Source organism: Pristiophorus japonicus, chromosome 4, assembly GCF_044704955.1.
Source record: "Pristiophorus japonicus isolate sPriJap1 chromosome 4, sPriJap1.hap1, whole genome shotgun sequence".
Taxonomy (NCBI): domain Eukaryota; kingdom Metazoa; phylum Chordata; class Chondrichthyes; family Pristiophoridae; genus Pristiophorus; species Pristiophorus japonicus.
This window is the reverse complement of record NC_091980.1, coordinates 305,254,459-305,260,458: the sequence shown is the minus strand read 5'-3', so window position 1 is coordinate 305,260,458 and position 6,000 is coordinate 305,254,459.

Here is a 6,000-nt window from a genome sequence, read left to right as displayed (position 1 = left end):
AAGATCCCAGTGGATTGGAAGCTAGCATATGTAACCCCACTATTCAAGAAAGGAGGGAGAGAGAAAACCGGAAATGACAGGCCAATTAGGCTGACATCAGTTGTCAGGAAAATGCTGGAATCCATTATTAAAGAAGTGGTAGCAAGGTACTTAGAAAAATCAGAATATGATTAGGCAGAGTCAATATGGTTTTATGAAAGGTAAATCGTGTTTGACAAACTTAAGAGTTTTTTGAGGATGTAACTTGCAGGGTAAATAAAGGGGAACCAGCGGATGTAATATATTTGAATTTCAAAAAGCCATTCGATAAAATGCCACATAAAAGGTTGTTACGCAAGATAAGGGCACATGGGGTTGGGGTAAGGTATTAGCAGGGAAGAAAGGATTGGTTTACAGACAGAAAATAGAGAGTAGGGATAAACGGGCCATATTCAGATTGGCGGGCAGTAACTCGTGAGGTGCCGCAAGGATCAGTGCTGGGGCCTCAGCTATTTACAATCCATATCAATGACTTAGATGAAGGGACTGAGTGCAAAGTTTACTGATGATACAAAGCTAGGTGGAAAAGTAAGATGTGAGGAGGATGCATAGACAGGTTAAATGAGTGGGCAATAAGGTAGCAGATGGAGTTTGATGTGGGGAAATGTGAGGTCATTCACCTTGGTAGGAAGAATAGAAAAACTGAATATTTTTTAAATGGTGAGAAATTATTAAATGTTGGTGTTGAGAGAGATTTGGGTGCCAGAGAGTTAGCATGCAGGTACAACAATTAATTAGGAAGGCAAATGGCATGTTGGCCTTTATTGCTAGAGAGTTGTGGAGTACAAGAGTAAGGAGGTCTTGCTACAATTATACAGGGCTCTGGTGAGACCACACGTCGTGGAGTGTGCACAGGCCTCCTCCTGAGGACCCCACCATCACAGAATCCAGTCTTCAGCCAATTTGATTCACTCCATGTGATATCACAAAATGGCTGAGTGCATTGATGACAGCAAAGACTATGGACCCCGACAATATCCTGGCTGTCGTGCAGAAGACATGTGCTTCAGAACTAGCCGCGCCTCTAGCCAAGTGGTTCCAGTACACTACAACACTGGCATCTACCCGCCCAAGTGCCACCCAAAGTGCCGCTGATGGAACTTTCGACGGGATTTTCATCGCCGAGGACCCTCGAAGGTCGGCGGGCAGCAATTCAATGATGTATGCCGCTAATCTGGGCAGCAGCGGCCGGGAGCTCTCATTCTCGCCCAAGTGCCGTTGAAGATGGAGTCGGGCCCACGGAGGGTCGAAGAGGTAAAAATAAAAATCATCACCAACAAAAAAAATATCTGAGCACCTTCAGGGGACCCCATCCGGGTGAGTCCCTGTAAAGAAATAATTAAAAAAACTTTCCACTTTTTTTACAGGATCTTGACACTCACCATTCAGGACAGAGCAGTCTCCACTCAGCGGTCCATCGTCGTCCTGCCGAAGACTCCAGCCGACTCCCGCCCGCTCCAATCTGGCATCGCGGCAGGCGGGAGTCTACTTGCGTGCATCGGCCATCGGCGGGCGCTTCCTGGTGGCGCTCTCCTCCCGCCCGTTCCAGGCCACGTTGAAAGTGGCACTGGGCGGTTCTAGCAGAGTAATGCCGACGGCAGTGGGCGGTAAGTTCATCAAAATCGGCCCCTGGGTATTCTACGGCGAGTGTCTCATCACCTGACTCTGCCGTTCCACCATCTACAAGGCACAAGTCAGGAGTGTGATGGAATACTCTCCACTTGCCTGGACGAGTGCAGCTCCAACAAAACTCAAGAAGCTCAACATCATCCTGGACAAAGCAGTCTGCTTAATTGGCACCCCATCCACCACCTTTAACATTCACTCCCTCCACTGTGGCCGCAGTGTGTACCATCTACAAGATGCACTGCAGCAACTCGCCAAGGCATCTTCGGCAGCACCTCCCAAACCTGTGGCCTCTACCACCTCGAAGGACAAGGGCAGCAGGCGCATGGGAACACCACCACCTCCAAGTCACACACCATCCTGATGTGGAAACATATCGCTGTTCCTTCATCGTCGCTGGGTCAAAATCCTGGAACTTCTCCCTAACAGCACTGTGGGAGCACCTTTGTTAATTCCTGGATTCTTTTACTTCAATCTGGTTCAGTAAAATTACTGAGTCGAATACCTCTTGTGCTTTGAACAAAGCAGTCTTTATTACCGGCCAGTAAGACCTATCAGACAGAAGATATACTCTCTGGATAGAGCGTACACACTCCCTACGGATAGGTGAAGTTACATCGTAAAGCGTTAACAGTTATACAGTTTTGAAATCAGATAACAAAATACAAATGGATTGACAGTCTAACTCAGCCACTCATTAGTCAATCTATATGAGATGTTCTTCTTGAAAGCTCAAGTATTGCCTCTAAATGTTTCAATCTAATGGTGTGACTATTTACTGAGACCTTGCAATTCTGCAGATGTATTTCATGTTACAATTATATATTATTGGCAGGATTAGTGACTTGAAACCTTGAGACAGACTGTTAGCTATGCTGATGTTGCACTATTTGCAATCTGACATTCTCCCAGCTATTCTTCCATGGCTTATACATCTTCATATATCCCGTTTACTTTACTGTCCTTAATTCCATATATTCCGTTCAGATATCCACATCCCCCCTTTTATCATTCTATGATAACATTTAGGATCATTCTATGAGTATTGCATTGTTGAGTAGTTCTCTAGTTTGTTGGATCATAACCCGGGAACCCTTGACCACAAGAGGGTCTGCTAACCTTGTCATTGCTTTACAGCAGAGGTTAAGGCAACCAACAATCAAACAGCAGGTAATTATTATGAGGAGAACAATTGCGCCATGTATTAGATAGGATCTCCAAGATCCACCCAGAAACCAATCAAACCTGCTAAGTTCTTTTGCTGGTGTGGATAACTTTTTCACCTCCCTCCTTATGTGATCGGCAAGGTGGGTTATGTTTCCTGAACTATCAGGAATGTAAGTGCAACATTCAGATCCTATCAGGGCACACGTTCCCCCTTTCTCAGCTAACAGGTAATCGAGGGCCATTCGATTTTGTAATGCTACGGTCCTTATCGCTACCATTTCAGCTGTGATGCCCTCCAGAGCCTCAGCAGTGCGGTTAGCTACCTGTTCCAATATCGTTTCTTTGAATCCATCTAACAGTCTCAGTTAGGATCAGGGGAACGGTGCGCAAAGGAATTCCCCCTTTAGAATGTATAGGGATATGTGAACACACCCAGCATCTAGTGAAGTGCCCTTTTTCCGCATAAACGTAAGACATATACAAAAAGGTGCTTACATGGAGCTCTCGCCTTTGTCTTCCTTCCCGTGCACCAAAACTGTCATATATCAACACTATTATGCAGACAGTAGCATACAGACACAGTCTCATCTTATAAATAGTCCAATTATTTAGCTGATAAAAAGAGTTCTGTTTTCACGTTTCCCTTCAGGTTTCCGTCAGTGTATTTGGCTGTTTGACAGGTAAGAGTTCAAACTGATCCTCCTTCAACTGCCTTGTTCAGCTATAGGGAGGAGGAGATCTGGAACAGAAACAGGAATTAGACTAACCAGCAAAATTTGTTTAAATGGTGATGAGCTTGCAGTGGTGCAGGTGAACCCAGGCACTTTTCCCCTCAACCTTGGCTGCAGTGGGGGTAGTGAGTGACACCTAAAAAGGCCCCTCCCATTGTGGCTCTAATCCCTTCCGAATCCATACTTCCCTGGTGCCACGAGGGACAATTCGGGTAAAACTGGGAGGTCGAGGTGAGCATCTTGAACCTGGTTGTGAACTAGTCGCAGAGCCTGAGTCAGAGAAAGAACATAGGTGGTCATCAGTCTAGCTGAGATCTCATATCTAGGAACAATTTCCCTCATTAACACCTTAACAACAGTCTGAGTCTTATCGTCCAGGTTAGGGTAGGCTTCAATCCATCTGCTAAACACATCTACTATTACTAACACATATCTGTAACACTGAACTTTTTGCAACTCAATGTAGTTCAACTGAAATGTCTCAAAGGGACCTTCGGGTAGGGGCGTTTTACCCCAATCACAGGGGACTCCCTTCCCTGGAATATGTTGCTGGCCAATCAGGCAATGACTACTGATGTTCTGGGTGAGCGCCTGGAGTCTAGGGTGCCACCAAGTAGCCAAAAGCGTATCACTTGTTGCCCTTGCTCCACAATGAGTAGCAAAATGCAGACATTCTGTAACCCATGAGGCCAACTCGTCAGACATGCAAGTCTGTTCCGCGGGAGTGGTCCAGAGTTTAGAAACATTGTCATAAGTACATGCATAATATTTCCACAACAGTTTATCTTTTTCAGGAGCGTCCTCCTGTGCTTTTATAACATCTTGGATGGTTGGCATTGGTTCTTTTTTCGAGGCTAACTTATCCTTCGCAGGATTTTTAGTCTGACTCATAATTTTGGGCACTACCATCTGTTGGTCACGAGAGGCCTGTTTGGCCTCTTGGTACAATGGCAATGCGTTTGGGGAACATGAGGGCTTGCAACAAATCAGATACTAGCTGTTTATGAGATATCTCATTCCCCTGTGAGGTTAGGAATCCCCTATTTTTCCATAATTGTCCGAAATCATGCGCCACCCCAAAGGCATACCTAGAGTCGGTATAGATATTGACTTTGAGATCGTTGGCCAAGATACAGGCTTGGGTGAGGGCGAATAGTTCAGCTTGTTGAGCAGAATAGGCGGTTTCAAAGCAGCAGATTCCAAGACCTGATTCTCCTGGTTTACTATGGCGTATCCTGAGATTCGTGTATCTTCTGGATTAATAGAAGTACTTCCGTCAACAAACATAAACAATCATGACTGGGTTCTTCCTCATCTTGGGGTGGCTCAGTAAGAAAACAGGCCGGATTAATTGCAGTACAGTGCCGAAAAGTCAGTTTAGGATTGCCTGTGATTTCAGTGGGTTCTGTCGGATAGAGGGCCAGTCCACATTGCCCTGCACTGGGATCTCAATTAATGGGAGTATAACCCACTTCGGAGGGGTCCTCTGCCCACACATGAGGATCCACATAGTCAGGTATGTCCGAGCCAGTATGATGCTGTAGAGTTGTTAATACTTTCTCGGGGTCCCCATTAAATTGGACTGTTCGGCCATGTTTTACAATTTGCACATCCCGGCTGGTAGGGTCAGCCTCATCTATGGCCTTGCGTACCATAACTCCCAAATCTTTAGCATGGTGAGGGGCTAATACTTCACGAGCAATATGCGGTGCCATTGTTAGGGGCTGTTTCCACAGATTCTTATCCACTTCCACAAAATCTGCCTCTCTTTCCAGTCCAGTCACTCTAGCCCTTAATAGAATTCCCTTCACTTCCCCTTCGTGATCCTGATAAAAGTTCTGCAGGTCCTGATTCTTTCCACTGGGATCGTATGCTAGGGTCACGTGACAGGGTGCCTGCGGCAGGTCCAGAGACCACCACTGAGGGGTTCTAGTGGTATAATACTGCCGCTTAAGGGTTTCCTGTTTTACAATAATCCCATTATCTCCACACTCCAAATGCAACTGGAATTTGCAAAGGAGGTCGCTAGCCATCAAGTTACAGTCCAGATTGGTTGTGATAACAACTCGATGTTCCACCGATTCTTCCTGGTAACCCATTTTAACCGGTTCTGACACTGGGAATGTCGAGATTTGTCCCAGGAATCCTGAAAGTTCCTGTGTTTCAGTAGAAGCAGGGAGTTTAAGCTTTGATTGTACAGAAGACATGAAGGCTCCCGTATCTATCAAAAAGGGTTGCCACTCATTCAGAATGGGTTCGTCGTCCGGGGAGGATCCCTGCACAATCAAGCTGCGTAGTCAATCGGGGGACAATTGACCAAAGGAGTTGTTCTGGGAGAAGTTAGTGTAAGATCCTCCTCTCCCCCCTTGCCCCCCTCCTCTTCCTCCTCTTCCTTTTCCATGCTGACGGTAGGGGCAATTTTTATTCCAATGTCCTT